The 22,018-nt window shown below is 39.0% G+C and overlaps 3 long non-coding RNA genes across 3 annotated transcripts in view; all 3 read right to left on the reverse strand.

Moving 5' to 3' along the window:
* Positions 1-12,441, reverse strand: part of LOC127533742 (uncharacterized) — a 47,546-nt gene extending 35,105 nt beyond the window's left edge. Inside the window, exon 1 of the long non-coding RNA XR_007941486.1 lies at positions 12,267-12,441. This is a non-coding gene — a long non-coding RNA (uncharacterized LOC127533742). The remainder of the gene's footprint in view (positions 1-12,266) is intronic.
* On the reverse strand, positions 4,531-5,235 carry LOC127533745 (uncharacterized). Its single transcript, XR_007941490.1, has 3 exons — positions 5,073-5,235; positions 4,930-4,967; positions 4,531-4,731 (listed from the first exon to the last, which is right to left on the reverse strand). It is a non-coding gene; the product is annotated as an uncharacterized LOC127533745 (long non-coding RNA).
* Positions 12,442-17,743: 5,302 nt separating the features above from the next.
* On the reverse strand, positions 17,744-18,507 carry LOC127533748 (uncharacterized). Its single transcript, XR_007941493.1, has 3 exons — positions 18,399-18,507; positions 18,250-18,284; positions 17,744-18,059 (listed from the first exon to the last, which is right to left on the reverse strand). It is a non-coding gene; the product is annotated as an uncharacterized LOC127533748 (long non-coding RNA).
* Positions 18,508-22,018: the final 3,511 nt, after the last annotated feature.

Here is a 22,018-nt window from a genome sequence, read left to right on the forward strand (position 1 = left end):
GCTGCTGCTAACAGGAAACCACACATCTTTCTTTTAATATTTCTTTTAGTCAGTCTGTTAATATGTATGAACACACAATGGTATTTGGATCCAGATTTCAGAACTTTGTTTGTGTACATGAACAAATGTGTGGTTTGACACACAGTCAGCTTTGCATTTACTGTCCTTGTCCTGTCCTCCTCACACGCCTTGCATGAACTGACAGGCAGATAAACTTCATCTCCAATCACTACACTTGGGGAAAAGGCTCCAAGTTGAATTTGTTTAATGTAGCTACTAGCAGTAAAACTGAAACACAAAAGCAGATAAGCATTATTATTATTGCTACAATGTATAAATATCGTTTCAGCAGGCCAGATCATGTGACTGACATGAATTTACCAGATATAAACAAAATATTTATCATTTACCAAAAATATACACATACAATAACAATGATAATTTAAACCTTGAGGCGCCACAGTTTTTCAATAAAATACTCAGTTTTGATATCACTTTTTCAAAAGGTTGTAACTTGAAAATGATTAGAGATAAAGATATACTGTAAATGAGAAAAAACATCAGTATGACCCAAAGTTTGTGATGGGAGTAAATTTCTCATCTAATTTGCATATTATGATGTCACCAGGCGGCGGGCGTATGGATTACATAACTTTCACAGATGTTTATCAATCAAGATGGCATTGCTTGGCTCAGAATTTGTCAGATCCCTGTCTCCACGACACCCAACAGGCTCATTAAAATGTCCGATCCACTTGTGATACTCTTCCTCATCTCTCAAGCAAACCCAGCCATCATTATCGTCATTGCCATTGGTCAAATCTGTGCCGAGTCATTTTGAGCCCTCTTTCTGGAGGGTGGATTTACACAGCTCTTACCCTTCTCACCTGTGCAGCTGATTTGGTGCCGAGTCACTTCACCAAGAGGCCCATCGTATCAGTGTCTGTAAGGATTAAACCTCTTATGGCATTCAAGAATGACACTTTCCAAGCCCTGTAGCTTTCTGAATGATCACTAGACCGGAGAAGCCCCGAGGACGCAAGTTCACGTCTTGTGAAACACCTGATGAAGTCTGACAAGATCTGATTAGCCTGTTGAGCATCTGTGCACTGGTGAGCTTGAGGAGGATTAAATACCTCGGTGTGACTCGTGATGCATTTCTCCTTTTGAATGCCACACTTTCTGGGGCGCTCTACCTGTAAAGTGTAATGTGAGCATCAGCATGCGCTCCCTGACTTCCAACCCATGACGTGTGAATGTGATACTGAACAGCAGCTTTTGGTGCACGTTGCACAGCAGTGGTTGGTTGACTAACAGTATCAGTAGTGGTTCCCTGTAATGCAGGTGTTGACTGACTGATAGTATGCCTTGCCTGGTCTTCCACATATTCTTTTGTGCGCTCTGTTGGATCTTGAATCTGGAGATTAATTTTGGAGCTGAGGTCTTCATTTTCCTCTTCCATGGCTGCCTCTGAAGCTTCAGCCTTAGCTAGCGCAGCTGCAGCTTTTTTCTCTAGCTGAAGAGTATCCAGAGGTACTTCTCGATGTGTCTTCTCGACCTTTAAAGATGCTTCTAAGCGTTTGCTCCATTTTGACTTCCTTTTCCCTTTCAGCAAATGCTGCCTCTGCTTTAGCAGCTTGGGCTTCAGCACAAGCTCAGACTGCAGCTGCACTAATGGAGGAGCCACATGAGTGTTCGGATGAAGATGAGGCACAAGACCTTGTCTGTAATGATTTAGACCCTGATGATTTTTTTGTCTAAAATAATAAAATGAAATAATAAAATAAGGCGGCACAGTCCTCCTGTTTACGTTACAGTTAAAAGATAAGAAATGAGGCATAATACATGGGGGCTTAGAAAAGTAAACGATAGAAGAAGGAATTTTGGGCTGATATACAATAATATACAATTGTTTACATATCTGTTGTCGTCACATAAGTCTGCCAAGGAACGCTTTCAGTAAAATATTACTGACGAAAAATCAGTTGTGTATCAGTTCCATACTTAACACTTGGACAGTGAATAATATTTTGGAAAATGACTGATTTGAAAAGAAAAGATTTAAGAGTCCATATGATGCCTTTCAGTTTTTTGTCCTCACCTTCCATGTGCTATAAAGCTGTTATTCCGTGCATGTAAAAGATATACAAACCTAAAAAGTCCAAAGTCCACGGCAAAGGGAGTTTATTTCTCTCACAGGAAACGCTGCTCCTGACCTGCCTGAAACGAAGTCGAGGCGTTTCTTCCATAACTTGTTTACATCACTATGTAACACCGTTGCATCATGCTGCCTACTGGCTAGAAGTCTTTAATGGTGAAAGCTGGTTTTGGCCACTGAGCCCGTCTGTCCGTCGAATCTGAAGGTACTGTCAAGGATTTTTCTTTCTTTTGTTTTTTTACAAAAGGTCGACTGTGTGACGCCAAATGGGCGCGAGTGTCGTGAGGGTCATCCAAAGAGCCTGCTAAACCAAACCTAACAGCCAAAGAGGTCAAAATGAAGCCAATGGTACAGGTTAAAAATGTCTACAATTAAAGTGAAAATTCATTTTTTAGAGTAAAGATTAAGTACTTGTCCTGTAATATTTACTGTATTATTATTTAATTCGCAACAAAGTTCACTTTGCGACAATAGACCATTTTCCATTAATTTCCATATGGTAAGCAAAAACATGTCATATAAACATACATATGACATCTCAAAACACACTGTTGAAAAAAATCTGTTTTCTAAACCTGCCAGTGTTTTTCTTCCTTGGTCTAGTTTGTGATGCTGCATCTTTACCAGTGAAAGAAAAGCATTTGAATGCAGTCACTGTGTCTCACACTGTACTTGATACTGCCACATGTTTCTCAACTTTACATGTTGATGAAGCTTTCCTGAATCCACCATTGAACAATTCATTGCTGTAGCTATTCTATTCCACAGATTTTCAGCAAAGCTACACTGTTCTGACTTCTGGAGGTTTGTCTAATAATCAGCAACACGTCTGTACATCATTGTGATTAAGTTGATTTTATTTATTTAACCAGACTTGGTTCAAAACATCAGCAAGAAAAGTGACACTTTCTAACATGGTAAAATATGCACACCAAAGCATCAGAATCATTTAAATTCCAAAATACAACAAAGTGATGAACATACCACAGAATTTACTTTGTTCTTTCTTTCTTTCTTTCTTTATTCTTTATTAAACAGGGAAAAATTAAAAACATAATCAAGCCTGACTCAGTTAACTAACTGATTTTCAGCAGGTCCCTGTTCTGCAGTAGACAAAAACATACATTCACTCAAACAACAGAAACAACATCACTATTAACAACAAACGATCAGTCATACAGGAGAGGGCACTCCAACGGTGGCCTTACTCGCTCTACCGATGGTTACAGCGGTAAGTATCAGCTAGATGTTTTGTTATACTCTTTTTAAAGTGACTTATCGAGCTTATTGTCCTTAAGTTCATTGGAAGGAGATTCCAGAACTCCGTAAGTTGATAGAAAAAGGATTGTTTCCCATAATTATTTTTGAATTGTGGTTTGCGAAGAAGTTCATTTGTGACTGACCTGGTCCTTGGCCCCAAACCAAAGTTGAGCCTTGGAATCAGAGCAGACAGCGCGATTGAAGGACAGCTGTTCTGTAGAAGGTGGTAGAACCTGAGTCCAAGGCTCTTAGTGTAATTCTGAAATGTTAGAGCACCAGACAAAGACAGGGCAGTACAGTGGTGAGTCCAACCAGGGAGTCTGTGATGGATTTTGAAGGCCCTATTATACAGTCTTGCCACCGGTTCGAGGATTTCTTGAGATGTTAAAGTCCAGATGGGCAGACAGTATGAGAGACTAGAGAGAACCACTGCGTGAAGATAGGTTCTAGAGACACACAAGGTTAAGTGTTTTCTAATTTTACTGTAGACATAAAGTTTTTGATTTATCTGTGTTACCAATCTTTGGGTGTGGTCACCATATGCCAGGTGTTTATCAAGTGTCACTCCCAAATATTTGTATTTGGACACTATTTGTAGCTCTTGTCCTGCAATAGTAGGAGCGTTGGTTATCGGTAAGGGTCGCTGTAAGGAGTGAAAGTACATACATTCCGTCTTCTTAATATTAATAGTTAAATGATTGAATTGCAACCATTCGTACAAAGATTGCAGGTCTGAATTTAGCTTTTGATTGATAGTGTTTGAGTCCAAACCCGAGACAAAAATGACAGTGTCATCTGCGTATAAGAGTGTTTGGGATTGTCTGATTGCCAGCGGGAGATCATTTATATAGATGAGAAAGAGCAGAGGGCCCAAAATACTGCCTTGAGGAACTCCCATATTGCAGTTCAATGGTTTTGAAGTGACCCCACCTACATTTACAACCTGCTTTCTGCCGCTCAAATATGAAATAAGTAGCTTTATGGAATTGGAAGAAAAATGTAAAGAATTTAATTTATTTTGTAAGACCTGATGGTTAACTGTGTCGAAAGCTTTACGGAAATCAATAAATACAGCACCCAGGATATTGTTAAACAATATTTCAATAGAGTACAATATTGGAGCTCTTGGCTAATTACAATAATACAAATTTAAAAATAGCCTCTAAAATGTGATAAAATATCTACTGCAAGCTGAATAACTTGAAAACTTATCATAAAGAGTAAATGGTGATTTGATGTGAAGCTCCATCAGGCCTTCCTTCATCAGTGAGCTGCTTTATGACGCCGTCCAGGAGGTCGTGTATTCATGTAGACTATGACAACAAAGAGAAAACATGACACAAAGTACAACTGCAGCACAACATCACGCCTCAGTACGCTTCTGAAACTTCCCTTGACTCAGCTCTTTTACACATTTACAGCTACAAATTATTATAATGTTCCACAGTTTTTGGAGAATAACATATCAGGTCAATACAGTGTTCAAATAATGATGTTAATATTTTACTCACTTGCTGTTGATTCAAGCATCATGTCGTCATTCACACCACTGTGGAGAAAATAATAGGGTAAATCAAAATGTGGCTTTGTATGTAAACTGAAACAAATCAGTGACAGTCAGACTTATTCAGGAGGTTTGATACGTGGTCTTTACCTTCTGGACTCTCTGCGCTTCTTCATGTAGTTCTCATAGATCACCATAAACACCACAACCAATATGTTGGCAATGGGGAGGCACAGAAAATTAATAATGGCAGCTTTGTAGTTGTCTGTAAATGAGGATTACAACAGAAGAATATCAAAATGGTTACATTCAAGATACAATGAGGAGAAACTGAGTTAAACATCACAGAAAAATTATGTTTTGTGATTTCAATGAAAACAGCACATACACCCAGTGTAAATATATCTCGTCTTGGGTCTGCTCTCCAGCACTCCATTGAAAACAGTCACCTATAAAGACAGAACGTCATTAAGAATTACAGCATTCAGCAATAAATGAGCAGTAAAATAGGAATATTCTGAAGAATTAAAAAACAGGATTATACATACCTTCACTCTGTATTCCGTACCGTAGCTCAGATCTCTGAATTCAAAGTCACACTTGTTGCTCTCACGTGGTTTCTCATCATAAAGACTTGTTCTGTCATCATCAACATCAAGATTTCTTCTGTAATCGTCAAAAATAATATGTGCTCTGTATATTGTCTCTGGTCCAAACGAACGACCGCGATGCTCACAGATTACTTGAATCACATTATTCTCGAGATAAGTCCAGTCCAGATATTCAATATCTTCTGGTGCTGCAAGAGATTGAAAAAAAGAGGAAATATTTTACTTTAGATACAACGCTTACAGCTAAAGAGATGTTGTGGTATCTGTACTTTAGCATTACTGGTGCGTTTGTGCGTTGGTGTATTTGTTGAAAAAATAGATTTAATTTATTTTTTGTATAAAGATTTTTTTAAATCTTACGTTTCTTTGAATGATGAATTATGAGGCTTTTAAATTGATTGGGTTTTTGTTTTCCTTTTACTGCTTTGTAGTTGCGACTTGGATTTAAATATATTTCAATAAAATTAAAAACGATCAATAAATAATTGTGAGATGAAAAATGACATGCAGACACTGTTCAGTTCAGGGCTGCTGTGCTCTCTGAGTGTCAGGATTTACCTTCATCAACTTTCTATAACAGAGAATAGAAATGTCTTGCATTTAGAATTATATTTTATAATTATATAATTATATTTTGATGAACGAGGACAATGAGAGAGAATGAAGAGTAGAAGAGGTGACTGCTGTGGACCAGGAAGTAGCAAAGATTAGTAAGGATGAAGTGAGGAGGGCATTGAAGAGGATGAAGAGTGGAAAAGCACTTGGTCCTGATGATATACCTGTGGAGGTATGGAAGTGTCTCAGAGAGGTAGCAGTAGAGTTTCTGACTGGGTTGTTCAACAGGATCTTAGATAGTGAGAAGATGCCCAAGGAATGGAGGAGAAGTGTGCTGGTGCCCATCTTTAAGAACAAGGGAGATGTGCAGAGTTGTGGCAACTACAGAGGAATAAAGCTGATGAGCCACACGATGAAGCTATGGGAAAGAGTAGTTGAAGCTAGGCTAAGGGCAGAGGTGAACATCTGTGAGCAGCAGTATGGTTTCATGCCAAGAAAGAGTACAACAGATGCAATATTTGCTTTGAGGATGTTGATAGAGAAGTACAGAGAAGGCCAGAAGGAGCTGCATTGTGTCTTTGTAGATCTGGAGAAAGCTTATGACAGGGTGCCCAGAGAGGAACTGTGGTTTTGTATGAGGAAGTCTGGAGTGGCAGAGAAGTATGTTAGAGTGGTGCAGGACATGTATGAGGAATGTAAGACAGTGGTGAGGTGTGCTGTAGGAGTAACAGAGGAGTTCAAGGTGGAGGCGGGACTACATCAGGGATCAGCTCTGAGCCCCTTCTTGTTTGCTATGGTGATGGACCGGATGACAGGCGAGGTTAGACAGGAGTCTCCATGGACTATGATGTTTGCAGATGACATTGTGATCTGTAGTGAGAGCAGGGAACAGGTGGAGGAGAAGCTAGAGGTATGGAGGTTTGCCCTGGAAAGGAGAGGAATGAAGGTTAGCCGCAGCAAGATGGAATGTCTGTGTGTGAATGAGAGGGACCCAAGTGGAAGAGTGAGGTTACAGGGAGAAGAGATCAAGAAGGTGGAGGATTTTAAGTACTTAGGGTCAAAAGTACAGAGCAATGGAGAGCGTGGAAAAGAGGTGAAGAAGCGTGTACAGGCAGGCTGGAACGGCTGGAGAAAAGTGTCAGGTGTGATGTGTGACAGAAGAGTTTCAGCTAAAATGAAAGGAAAGATTTACAAAACTGTGGTGAGACCAGCCATGTTGTTTGGTCTGGAGACAGTGTCCCTGAGGAAAAGACAGGAGGCAGAGCTGGAGGTAGCAGAACGGAAGATGCTGAGGTTCTCTTTGGGAGTGACCAGGATGGATAGGATCAGGAATGAGTACATCAGAGGGACAGCACATGTTAGAGGCTTTGGAGATAAAGTCAGAGAGGCCAGACTGAGATGGTTCAGACATGTCCAGAGGAGAGAGAGTGTGAATATATTGGTAGAAGGATGCTGAGTTTCCCACTGCCAGGCAGGAGGCCTAGAGGAAGACCAAAGAGGAGGTTTATGGATGTGGTTAAAGAGGACATGAAGGTAGTTGATGTGAGAGAAGAGGATGCAGAAGACAGGGTTAGATGGAGGCAATTGATTCGCTGTGGCGACCCCTGAAGGGAAAAGCCGAAAGGAAAAGAAGAAGAAGAATTATATTTTATATAATTACCTTAGATAGGTATTAATCCATTCATTAAAGCAAAGTACTGAGTTAATTCAACATAGTTTCTGTTCCAGACAGAATGGAGTTGTATTTCTGTGAATCACATGATTTCAGTTTTCTCCTAAAATATTTGCACTGTTTCTACATTGAATGGTTCCAGGTGTTTTAAAAAGATATAATTTTTACATCAACAAATTGATCTTAACTCAATGATAAGCAACAGAAATGCAGCAAAACAGAGATTAATTGTGATGAATGAATACGAGACATTTTGTTTTCTGTGTTTTGAGTTCTGTGATCTGATAGTTTCTTGGTCACTTACTTCCAACATCAGTTTTCAGGGGAACTCTTAGCCGTTGTTCATCTTTGTTGTCCTTTTTGTAGGTGGGAACTATGTCACAGGTGTGTTCAGTGTACGGTAAGAGTCCAGTAAATTTACATTTTCCTCCATCAGGACGTGGAATCAATTTGCCTGAAACTGTAACAGAATCTTAATGAACTGTTTTAGTAACAGCAGGTCAATCTAAAGACACTTAAATGACTGAATCTCATGTTAAAGTTGTAGAAATATCCACAAACACTGGTCTGTTTGTCAGGTTACACATTAAGAATCTCCAGCTCTGATTGTGGTCCTGTGAGCTAAAACCTCAGTATTCACTGTTTACTCTATGAGCAGCAGACTGAGAAACTGCTTTTATCACTCTTTCTGCAGAAAACTGTTTCAGATCAGTTCATCTTCTGCACAGTAACATTTTTAACTGTGAACACGTCAATGTTTCTGTAGAAAACTGTCATCAAACTGTGACATTTCAATGCTTGTTCTGTATATTACTGTATGTGAGTATTTTAATAACAATGTAAACCACAACATGACACAACATCATTTACATTTACTTTAATGTTCTGAAACGTTGGAACAAAGAAACATCTGAATGCAAGAGACTCACTGAGGATTTAAACACATATTTCATTTTTTAAAAGTCCTAAAAAATACAGTGACTCCAAACTATTTTACTTACTTTTACTTTTATTCGTCTCACAGCTGCAGTCATAAGACAGTGAAAGGTTCTGAAGTCTAGGAAGGTCGTCTTGGCAGTTGTCACTGGTTGTTGTCCAGGTCAGCTCAATGGAAGTGTTGGTTGTCTCTCTCTTTGTGATGGTTATTCTGAAACCTGTTGGAACACAGTTGATGTCAGCAACGATAAATCTTCTACCTGTTACTGTGATTTACTCCTCTGAGGATACAAACTTTCACTCCACTGAGTTAAAGTAAATATCAAACTTACGACAGTCGATCCTGACGGGGATCGGTGTAGTTCTCTTATCTAAGGGGACGTTGTTGTCTTTAATCAGACCAGTACAGGTGTAGTCTGTGAAAGGCTCCAGCTCAGACAGTTTCTTGGAGTCATTAACTTTTCCATTTTCTGAGGAGACACAAGTATGACAGGATTTCTACAATAACTGGTGTTTGTATCTCAGTGTGGATGAGCAGTTATCTTCTAGGTTCAGATTCATCTTTGGACACTTTCGGAGAAACAATATTCAGAACAGATTGACAAAGAGCACAAAGCAGCAGCTCAGTCTTCTCTCACCAAAACACCTAAACTGATTTTCATAATCGTTTATTTTTTTAATGCTGTGTTAGTGTTTAAGCTGCATCTATTTCCATGTAAATGTTCTGATAATGTTGCTGAAAGTCTCCACTTCTGGTCTTTCCACTTACCTGAACAGGTGTAATCAACAGAGAGACTTCTGCATTCTGAAGGGAACGTTGGTTCGATCGTTGCAGGAAGTCCAGTGGAAACAGTCTGTTTTATTTCACTTGGATCAAAGTCATCTGAGGATTTAAAAAGATCATTTAAATATGCATCAATGCTGTAATATTTCCCAAAGATCTCATTTTAGTTGTCGCTGTGGTGAAGAGATGTTGTCTGAGAGTCAGATTGCATGCTGGGTAAAGTGGTTGTGGTTCATTTGAGGAGGAAAAGTAGCTGCAGTCTGGAAAGTGTGCTGCCCACATTTTCATCTGATATGATGCTAAACTAACATTTCATGCTACCTACATCTTTACAGACGCTTCATCGAGCTTTTATTCTGCATGATAAAATCAATTCATGGTAGTTTTGATATAAACAGGATGTTCTAAATCCTCCCTCATGAATGTTGATCTGATTTAAAAAAAAAGCTGGAATTTGGTTTTGAATTTGCTGTCTTGCAAAACTTGCTCTGGATAATCAGATACCAACCACGGACAGATGAAAAGATGCACAGTTGTGAGGACAAATGTACCCCGTTCTTTCGAGAGCTTGTTATACATAGTTTAAAAAAAAACAAAAAACAAATTTAAAATCATCTTCTTCATTATTATTTTAGGTTCTAAACCCCCAAAAGTATGTTTTAAAAAGTAAATGTTACACTGTAAGTAAAGGAACTAGAAAATGTACTTACATTTTTTAGAGATTTAAAAATAAGCGTTAGAATTTGTAAAACCACTGACAAATACGGCACATATTTCCCATATTACAGTAGTTTCAGTTGTTCTTTTTCTTCAGCCGTTAACTGTTGAACAAAACATTACAATATTACATCTAGAGGAGGTGAGACACGACAAGAAATCAATTTTACTGTTCGACTTTTTAGTTGTTTAATGTGCATTGCCTTATTCCATTAATTGCAGTAAAAAAAAATTCTTTATTTTATCTTATTGTTAAACACACTTTACTTGCACAAGGACATTTTTTCCCCAAAACACGTTATATAATTGACTTATATGAATTAAAGTTAAATTAGTAGTTACATTTTAAAGTAAAATACAGTTCCTCACAAGTACTCATACAGTATTTTTCATTTTATTTGTTTGAATATTAAGGTTTTAAAATGTTAAAATTGCACTATATACATACAGGGTGTCCCACAAAAATGTATACACACTTTAAATAATTGTAAACTAGGTGTTTATTATAATTTGTTTAATTTTCAACGTGTAAAAGAATTTGCAAACATCATTCTATTGTTTTGTCACCGCCTGTTCTCAAACTGATGTCCGTTCTGGTCCAGACACTGCCGACAACACAAAGCGATGGAATAGCACACATCATGAAACAGTTCCTTTGGTATTTGCGTGCATTCACGTTCAATGGTTGCTCTCAGTTCAGTGACTGTTGCAGGTCTCATTGTGTAGACTTTGTCTTTTAGGTATCCCCATAAAAAGAAGTCTGGTGGTGTGAAGTGAGTTATCAGCTGCTTAAAGGTGGATTCATTTTTTGGGACACTCTGTATATATATATGCTTTGTTTTTTTTGTAATGTGATGCTTATTAACACAAGTGTGGAGTTTTGAATTTGTCCTCTCAGCACACAACTTGGTCCTGACAGAGGCTCAGTTTTAGTTCTGTGTTAAATTAATTGTTGACTCTATATTTAGGTTTTTAAAAATTCTCCTTTTTCAAATGACTGAGAGTAGACCTCAGTACAGATGTTCCTGTAAGAATGGATAAAGTAACTTTTCATACAGACTGAGGTGTTCTATCAGTAATCTTGTGCTGACATGAAAATCCTGAATTATCAAAGTCTTAATCAAAATCCACATCGATGTGTTATTCTTTGTAATAAATGAAAATTTATTTTTTTCAAATGAGCAACTTCAAAGTTGTAACATAAAGTTTCAGGAAAGGTGTTTTTTTTGTGTGTTTTTATTTTTCAGATATAATCTCACTCATTTCACAGGTTTCATCATCAAGGCGTGGTGGTTTCGGAAAAGCGATTTTAACCAGCAGTAAACAAGCAATATTCACCTGAAAAACAAACTGAATTTCATGATAATAAAATATAACAGTGACATTAATTTTAAAGTTTTCACACATTATTAAGTGCGTGGTAAAGTGCTTCTTTCAAAGACAGTGATTTAAATGGATTATAAAAATCAGACGTTGAAGCCTTAAGCTGGCTATTATTTTATTGTTTCAGTTTTTTCTTCATATGTAAAACATAAATAATATTTTACTCTTGACCCTCATCAGTACACGTGACAAACCCTATTAATCCGTACACTTGGGGTGCAGCTGGACCCAGTAGTATTTCATTTGTTTCATATTCCTGTACCTGTCCATATCCTCTCAATGTATATTTTCCTGAAACGTGTGTCGTCTACAGATACAAATATGAAAGAAACAATGAAATTATTATTGATGATTACTGAAGTGTATTGCTTACAATATTAGTGTAAGAACTCCTGAATTGAAATGAAACACAATGCAACTGAAGCAGTCATCACAAGAGCAACAAAACACAAACATAGATAAATTAAAGATGCACAGTCTGACTGGGATCCACATGGAACCCAAATGATTTTTCAATCAAACAAGCTTTGGTGTACGTGATGACAACTATGTAGGGAACAATTACCTAAAAACAAAATCCAACTTTCAAATACAAAATTCTGACAAGTTATATACCAATATATATGATGAGGGTTAAGGATGAGAAAAACAAAGACCCAACTTCAAAAAACACTTTGGTTACTTACAACAAAATTCAGCCAAACCGATGAACGGAGCAAAGAGCAGCAGGACGGTGAGACCCCAGAGAGCTGCCATATCCAGGAGTCAGTTTGTGTCCAATCACATACATACAGTAAATACAGTCCAACTGGAAAATACTGACACAAGAAGCTGTTTTAAAAGTTCTTTCTTCACTGCTCTGAGAAGGAGGACCGCTATCTTCTAGTTAGAGGAGGAAGCTTCATTTCTGTTTTGCTGCTGCTAACAGGAAACCACACATCTTTCTTTGAATATTTCTTTTAGTCAGTCTGTTAATATGTATGAACACGCAATGGTTTTGGATCCAGCTTTCAGAACTTTGTTTGTGTACGTGAACAAATGTGTGGTTTGACACACAGTCAGATTTGCATTTACTGTCCTTGTCCTGTCATCCTCACACACCTTGCATGAACTGACAGGCAGATAAACTTCATCTCCAATCACTAGACTTGGCAAAAGACTCCAAGTTGGATTTGTTTAATGTAGCAACTGGCAGTCGTCGTTTGCAATCCCTCGGTATTCGAGTATGATGTCTGCTTGCGTTTCAAGAAACACAAAAGCGAATAAGCATCATTATTATTGCTACAATGTATCAATATCATTTCAGCAGGCCGGATCATGTATATATACACATACAATAACAATGATAATTTAAACCTTGAGGCGCCACAGTTTTTCAATAAAATACTCAGTTTTGATATCACTTTTTCAAAAGGTTGTAACTTGAAAATGATTAGAGATAAAGATATACTGTAAATGAGAAAAAACATCAGTATGACCCAAAGTTTGTGATGGGAGTAAATTTCTCATCTAATTTGCATATTATGATGTCACCAGGCGGCGGGCATATGGATTACATAACGTTTACAGATGTTTATCAATCAAGATGGCATTGCTTGGCTCAGAATTTGTCAGATCCCTGTCTCCACGAAACCCAACAGGCTCATTAAAATGCCTGATCCACTTGTGATACTCTTCCTCATCTCTCAAGCAAACCCAGCCATCATTATCGTCATTTATGACAGGGCCGTGAATGCCACTGCTGCCTCCACCGCTATTAGCAGTGTATTTTCTCCTGTGGCTTCTCCCGCGCCTGCCGCCATTTCTGCGGTTTTTTGCATCCCCACTGCCAGCTCACCATTAGCAGTGTTTTGACCACCCCTGCTGCACCCAACATGTCCCCTCCTGCCACCCCGGAAACGGTGAAGCAATGCATCGACTCCAGTATGTGCTGCTTGTGGACTGTCTTGGCCCACTGACTTCCTGCTGTTACACACAGATGCAGCGTCACTTTCTGTCTCACTGGACGACTGAACATCTTTATCAGAGGGTGAATATTCAGAATCTGAGTCAGCCATTACGTGACGAAGTACTTTGTCAACGGTGAACAGACCTCTCTGCATGACAAGTTTTCTCTGACTAAAATTCGCTCACTGCTACACTCTGACTACAACCACTGCTTCCTTGTCTCCTCGACCAGGGTGGCAGATTTCAAACTCTATAAACTCCAAAACTTTCAAAGAAAACACGCCCGATTGCTCTGATCATTCAATATCGCATAAACCCGAACTGCATTTTCCTGCTGCCCAGCTGGGTAAACCTTCCCAAGACAAATGCTTGAGCATGATTTTTCAGCGAGGTCTCCCCCACAGACCTATGTGCACCTTGAGGAAACGGTAGCTTCTTCCACATTGTTATCCCCCTCCCTGCCATGCTCATGTGCAGGGTTGTGTGCCTCTATGGACCAAGCAGCAGGACTGAAGTGTGACTCTTGGTTCCACATTCAGCACATTTTATACTGCTGACAGTTCTTGACTAGATGGGCTGATGATGCCATGTTGCTTTAAAAATTATTTCCTGTTCTCAATGAGCGTTTCCCTAAATCGTTGGGGTTTGATGTGTACGGAGTATTGTTTTGCAGGATCCACTTAACCCTCGGGCTTTGTCTCAGCTGAAGAGGAAGTATAACACAGTCTTGTGGACTGAGACTGGTGGCCTCTTACTGCTGTTTTTAGGAGCTGACTTGCTTATCACTGAAGGTTCAGTGCTGCTTGGAACGAGGGAGAATCTAGGATCATTCCCCACAAAGTAGTCAAATGATGGAAATGGGACCTTGTACTCTTCCTTAAACTTAGAACTGTGGGAGAGCCATCTCTCCTGCAAGTTGTATGGCAGTTTCTGCACAGTTGGGTTGATATCACAGGCTGTGTCTAAGTACTTGAGTCCCAGCAGGTCCCCATCAGATTTAGTGCTTTCAAGCTCCATTAACAAGTCACCTAGCTCTCTTAACTTCCTGTGGTCTTTGGTAGATATCTTAGGGAGGCTATTCAATCTGTTGAACAGCAAGTTCTCAATGACCTCTGGAGATCCATAACATTTGTCAAATCTGTGCCGAGTCATTTTGAGCCCTCTTTCTGGAGGGTGGATTTACACAGCTCTTACCCTTCTCACCTGTGCAGCCTATTTGGTGCCGAGCCACTTCACCAAGAATCCTATCGTATCAGTGTCTGTAAGGTTTAAACCTCTTATGGTATTCAAGAATGACACTTTCCAAGCCCTGTAGCTTTCTGAATGATCACTCGACTGGAGAAGCCCCGAGGACACAAGTTCACGTCTTGCGAAAAACCTGATGAAGTCTGACAAGATCTGATTAGCCTGTTGACCATCTGTGCACTGGTGAGCTTGAGGAGGATTAAATACCTCGGTGTGACTCATGCGATGCATTTCTCCTTTTGAATGCCACACTTTCTGGGGCGCTCTACCTGTAAAGTGTAATGTGAGCATCAGCATGCGCTCCCTGACTTCCAACCCATGACATGTGTGAATGTGATACTGAGCAGCAGCTTTTGGTGCACGTTGCACAGCAGTGGTAGGTTGTCTAACAGTATCAGTAGTGGTTCCCTGTAATGCAGGTGTTGACTGACTGATAGTATGCCTTGCCTGGTCTTCCACATATTCTTTTGTGCGCTCTGTTGGATCTTGAATCTGGAGATTAATTTTGAAGTTGAGGTCTTCATTTTCCTCTTCCATGGCTGCCTCTGAAGCTTCAGCCTTAGCTAGCGCAGCTGCAGCTTTTTTCTCTAGCTGAAGAGTATCCAGAGATACTTCTCGATGTGTCTTCTCGACCTTTAAAGATGCTTCTAAGCACTTGCTCCATTTTGACTTCCTTTTCCCTTTCAGCAAATGCTGCCTCTGCTTTAGCAGCTTGGGCTTCAGCACAAGCTCAGACTGCAGCTGCACTAATGGAGGAGCCACATGAGTGTTCGGATGAAGATGAGGCACAAGACCTTGTCCGTAATGACTTAGACCCTGATGATTTTTTTGTCTAAAATAATAAAATAAGGCGGCACAGTCCTCCTGTTTACGTTACAGTTAAAAGATAAGAAATGAGGCATAATACATGGGGGCTTAGAAAAGTAAACGATAGAAGAAGGAATTTTGGGCTGATGTACAATAATATACAATTGTTTACATATCTGTTGTCGTCACATAAGTCTGCCAAGGAACGCTTTCAGTAAAATATTACTGACAAAAAATCAGTTGTGTATCAGTTCCATACTTAACACTTGGACAGTGAATAATATTTTGGAAAATGACTGATTTGAAAAGGAAAGATTTAAGAGTCCATATGATGCCTTTCAGTTTTTTGTCCTCACCTTCCATGTGCTATAAAGCTGTTATTCTGTTCATGTAAAAGATATACAAACCTAAAAAGTCCAAAGTCCACGGCAAAGGGAGTTTATTTCTCTCACAGGAAACGCTGCTCCTGACCTGCCTGAAACGAAGTCGAGGCATTTCTTCCATAACTTGTTTACATCACTATGTAACACCGTTGCATCATGCTGCCTACTGGCTAGAAGTCTTTAATGGTGAAAGCTGGTTTTGGCCACTGAGCCCGTCTGTCCGTCGAATCTGAAGGTACTGTCAAGGATTTTTCTTTGTTTTGCTTTTTTTACAAAAGGTCGACTGTGTGATGCCAAATGGCCGCGAGTGTCGTGAGGGTCATCCAAAGAGCCTGCTAAACCAAACCTAACAGCCAAAGAGCTCAAAATGAAGCCAATTTCAAAAACACTTTGTTTCCTAGATGTGATGTTTGTTACAGAACGCAGGTCTTGTAGACTGCCACAGCCAAGGCCAACAGTGTGGTGATAATGAAGACCTGAACACCAATGAGAGCTTAGTCAGTGTCCGTGAAATGACCGTTTTAACAGAAAAAATACATCCGTTTATCAGGAGTTGTGGCACTCTGTGAAACATTATGCCATCCTCCACTGTGTAGTGAAGCCTGACTGAACTGAGACTGACCATGCTAACGTCTCTGGGCTATATGGTTTCCTGTCACAGTACCCGCCTTTTGTCCACATCCTTCATGATGTGCAACTTTGGGCCTTAATATGTTTTAATCGTGAAATTATATGTAGAATTTGCACAAATCCTTAAACTTAAAAAAACATTGTACAAACATTTTTTTCTCTGTTAAAGAAATCACAATAACAAAAGCAAAAAACATAAAACCAAAAACCACAGGGCTGAGGGAAGGAGTCCAAGGAAGTGACCTTTTTTCTGCTAAAAGGAGGGCGTGAGTTTATGGGATGTTCGATTTTATGACTGACTCACTTTTAAAGTTCGCCTCCAGTGGCTGTTTGATGAACTGCAGTTTCTCAGCTCCACCTGCACAAGCTCCTCTTTTAAATTTGGCCTTTTAGATCCAGTATGAGTGACGATTCAGCAACTGGACTTGGTTTTGCTCAAAACATTTTGGTGGCCTGTTAAGGTAAAATAAGTGAGTTTACATAGCCTAGATAGGCCTCGGATCATGGGTCTCCAATTTGACCTTTTGTGTTTATTCTTTGTTTTAGTTCCAGCCAAACTATCCACTAGGCAAGTGCTATTCAAATATGTTACACGGTGATGTAGACAAGTAGCAGAACAACGTTTGCAGACCTTTTACATGCACACAAAGCTGTAACACACTAAGGAAAGGGGAAATTCCAAAAGGCACCATGTGACCTCTTTAAGTCAACAGTGAAGATTGTTGCTGATTGTTGCTTTCTAAACGTGGCAGTGTTTTTCTTCCTTGGTCTAGTTTGTGATGCTGCATCTTTACCAGTGAAAGAAAAGCATTTGAATGCAGTCACTGTGTCTCACACTGTACTTGATACTGTCACATGTTTCTCAACTTTACATGTTGATGAAGCTTTCCTGAATCCACCATTGAACAATTCATTGCTGTAGCTATTCTATTCCACAGATTTTCAGCAAAGCTACACTGTTGACTTCTGGAGGTTTTATTTTATTTTTTGTACTTATTCAACCTTTATTTTTGCAGGAAGTCCATTGAGATTAAAAGCCTGTTTTCCAAGGGAGACCTGGCCGGTTTGTCTAATATTCAGCCTCACCTCTGTGCACCATTAGGATTGAGTTGATTTTATTTATTTAACCAGACTTGGTTCAAAACATCAGAATGAAAACTGACACTTTCTAACATGGTAAAATATGCACACCGAAGCATCAAAATCACTGAAATTCCAAAATGCAACAAAGGGATGAAGATACCACAGAATTTACTTTGTTAAACAATATTTCAATAGAGTACAATACTGGAGCTCTTGGCTAATACAAATAGTCTCTAAAATGTTATAAAATATCTACTGCAAGCTGAATAACTTCAAAACTTATCATAGAGAGTAAATGGTGATTTGATGTGAAGCTCCATCAGGCCTTCCTTCATCAGTGAGCTGCTTTATGACGCCGTCCAGGAGGTCGTGTATTCATGTAGACTATGACAACAAAGAGGAAACATGACACAAAGTACAACTGCAGCACAACATCACGCCTCAGTACACTTCTAAAACTTCCCTTGACTCAGTTCTTTTTTAGCTACAAATTATTATAATGTTTCACAGTTTTTGGAGAATAACATACCATGTCGATACAGTGTTCAAATAATGATGTTAATATTTTACTCACTTGCTGATTCAAGCATCATGTCGTCATTCACACCACTGTGGAGAAAATATTACAGTAAATCAAAATTAATTTCTGTCGTATGGCTTTGTATGTAAACTGAAGCAACTCAGTGACACACTTATTCAGGAGGTTTGATACGTGGTCCTTACCCTCTGGACTCTCTGCGCTTCTTCATGTAGATCTTATAGATCACCACAAACACCACAACAAATGTGATGATAATGAGGAAGCACATAAAACCAATAATGACAGCTTTGTTGTTGTCTGTAAATGAGGATTACAACAGAAGAATATCAAAATGGTTACATTCAAGATACAATTAAGAGAAACTGAGTTAAACATTACAGTAAAATTATTCATGTTTTGCGGTATCAATGAAAACAGCACATACACTTGGTGGAAACGTCTATAATCTTGGGATTGCTCTCCAGCACTCCATTATAAACAGTCACCTATAAAGAAGGAACGTCATTAAGAATTACAGCATCCAACAATAAATGAACAGTAAAATAGAAATATTCTGAAGAGTTAAAAAACAGAAATATACAAACCACCACTGTGTAGCTCGTAGAGTAGCTCAGATCTCTGAATTCAAACCCACAATGCCAGTTCTCACGTGGTTTGTCATCAACATTAATAAGACGTGCTCTGTATGTCGCTTTAGGTCCAAACAAACGGCTTCTTGGATGAGTACAGTTTACTATAATCAAATTATTGTCTGAAAGACTCCAAATCACATTTGTAATATCTGCTGGTTCTGTAATAGAATGAAAAAAGATGAAATATTTGACTTTAGATGCAACGCTTACTCACAGTCAAAGAGATGTTGTGGTATCTGTACTTTAGCATTATTGGTGCATTGGTGTATTGGTTGGAATAATATTATTTAATTTATTTTTTGTTTAAAGAATCAGGTAATTTTTTCTTATGTTTCTTTGAATGATGAATTGTGCTTTTGTTTTCCTGGAACTGTTTTGTAGTTTGGACTTGATTTAAATATATTTCAATAAAATTAAAAACTATCAGTCAAAAATTGTGAGATGAAAAATGACAAGCAGACACATTTGAACTGAACTGACTGAAGCTGGTAAATTTCTACACGTTCACAGATCACAGAGAAAAACACTGTAGAAATTTCCCTGGAATTCCAGACATGACAAACTCAGATAAGCTCTCCCTCTCCAGCGCTGACCAACACTCATTACTGGAGACATGGGGATACACATGCATTTCTGTATGTTTTCATTCACAGGCACTAGACAGAGACCTTTCCCTTGAGATGAAGTCCCTGCTGAACAACACCTGGAATAACTTTCTCTTTTTGAAAGACAATGACTTTCACCTTTATGCTATGGATGTTTGGTTTAATGAACTTTCATGCTAAAATCCCTTCCCAGCTTTAAGAGACCCTCAGCTGGAGACGTCTCCACATTCCACCGGGATCAGATAACAGCCATAAAATTTATGACTGCTGCTGAAGCACACAGACACAGAGAGGGACTCTCTCCAACTGAAGGAACTGAACCTCTTCAAAATTAATATTTCTGATATGTATTATTAAGTTTCAGGTTCACCAAAGTTACTGAAAGTCCTTTGTTTGTCGCATATCCAAATTTGACAGTTCTATCTATTACAGAAGTCTAGATCTTAAATATGATGTTAATCATTTCTTCCCCAGGATACTATGATTTGGAATGAATTCTCTTATTAACCTCTGAATTTACTTTCTATTTAGGTTGAAAGGATGACAATTGTGTTATTCATCACCAAATGTCTGACTTGTTGTTATATTTTCACTGTGATATGTATTTTAATGTCATAAACATATAGTTATGAGTGAAATAATTCACATAATATGAACATATGTAATAATCTGCACATTTAGGAACATGCGTTTATCTTTCACACAACTGAAATATGGTGAGCGATAGACCGATCGTTTACCCGTTTTAATGTCACATACTCTTTATCCATTTTGGACCATCTCCTTTCTGTGAGACAAAGAGAATCAAATTTCAGTGGAGGTTCGCGCTGAAACTCTATCTCTCTGCCCATGGCCCGCCTTGGCCTAATAAGACCCCAAGCAGGTCCCAGCTCGCCCTCTTCCTGTTTCCACTCTCTAGAGGCTTCACATCAGCCTCTCTCCTTATTTTCTTCTAAAAGTGCATTTTTCCCTATCTTCTGAAGTTTTTCGCTTCAAAGTTTAACTATTTTATCCTTTTTACTTTTTGTAACTTAAAGCTAGACATTATGCTCATTTTAAGCCGAATTTTATTCGTTTAATCCAAGAACTAATTAAGAACCAATATTTACTTTTCTTCATTTGGCGGTTCCCATCAGACATCCTTTCTTGACCTGGTTAAAGCTTGAGAACCCGCCTCATTTTTAAATCAGTGAATGTTATCACCGGACACCGGCCTTCTTCAGCTGTGACCACTGGAGATCTGCTGGATCAGACCTCCTATCAACGGACGATCTCTTTATGCAGGACGCCCCGGCTGCCACCGTGACACACAGCGTCTGAGAAGCAAGGCCTCCCGGCTCGTTGCGAGATCTCCCGGCTCCTCTGCGTCCCAGCAAAACGACGGTTCACTTCAGTAAATCCGGCTGAGTTTGCTCTATTTGATCTGGTTGATGTTACTAACCGCTTGATTAATTAATTCATTTAATCCGTTTATTCCTTTACAAATCATTGACTTTAATCCAAAATTACCGTTTACCTCGTCAGGTTAGTTATCTGGCTTTTCTCTCACCATATTTCCGGTTTCAATATGCTAATTTGAACACACGCACACACACCCACATCTCTCATACACACGCACGCACGCACGCACGCACGCACGCACGCACGCACGCACGCACGCACGCACACACACACACACACACACACACACACACACACACACACATCACAGGTCACTGTAAATAGGATCTCACTTGTTTATTCAATAGAATAGCAAATAAATGCTTTCATTTAGACAAATTACAGCTTTGTGTGTTTCTTTGTGCAAGAATGTGGTCAATTTAACCGAGGATTCAAGTCTTTAAGATACAAGACTGAAATAAAATAAAATAAATAAATAAATTTTAATGTTAATTAATTATTTCCCTAGGAATCTAGGGTGGTGCCCAAAATGAGTGCAATTATATATGTAGGTCTCCTACAACACTAAGAGTAAGAAATTCAATGAGAAAATATGATTCTGGTACGTGTTGAATACTGATCTGTTTACTAATGATTAGAAAACATTTTAAATATAAATTATCATGTTTTGTCACTATTGGTGTTAGGTTCAGGGCCTGCTGTGCTCTCTGAGTGTCAGGATTTACCTTCATCAACTTTCTATAACAGTGAATAGAAATGTCTTGCATTTAGAATTATATTTCAAACAATTACCTTAGATAGTTAACCACGCCTGACCTACGTCAGTGGGGTTACTGCATTCACTTTGGTATCTGGCTGGGTAAGTATGTATGAGGGTATGTATGTGTGTGTGTGTTGTGTGTGTGTGTGTGTGTGTGTGTGTGTGTGTGTGTGTGTGTGTGTATGTATGTCCAGTCAGATATCTCTGCAAGTGCTGAAGTCAGGATAATCAAACTTGGCACTGAAGATCGGTCTAAGGTCCCCTGCTCAGTTGTGGAGTTAGAGGTCAGCAGGTCAAGGTCAAGGTCACAGGGGTCACTCAGCACATTTCTTGCATATCCCATTTCTGCATATCCTATTTGTATAGGAAGGGATATATGGGATGATCAAAACTGATACAGAGTA

Source organism: Acanthochromis polyacanthus, chromosome 4, assembly GCF_021347895.1.
Source record: "Acanthochromis polyacanthus isolate Apoly-LR-REF ecotype Palm Island chromosome 4, KAUST_Apoly_ChrSc, whole genome shotgun sequence".
NCBI lineage: Eukaryota > Metazoa > Chordata > Actinopteri > Pomacentridae > Acanthochromis > Acanthochromis polyacanthus.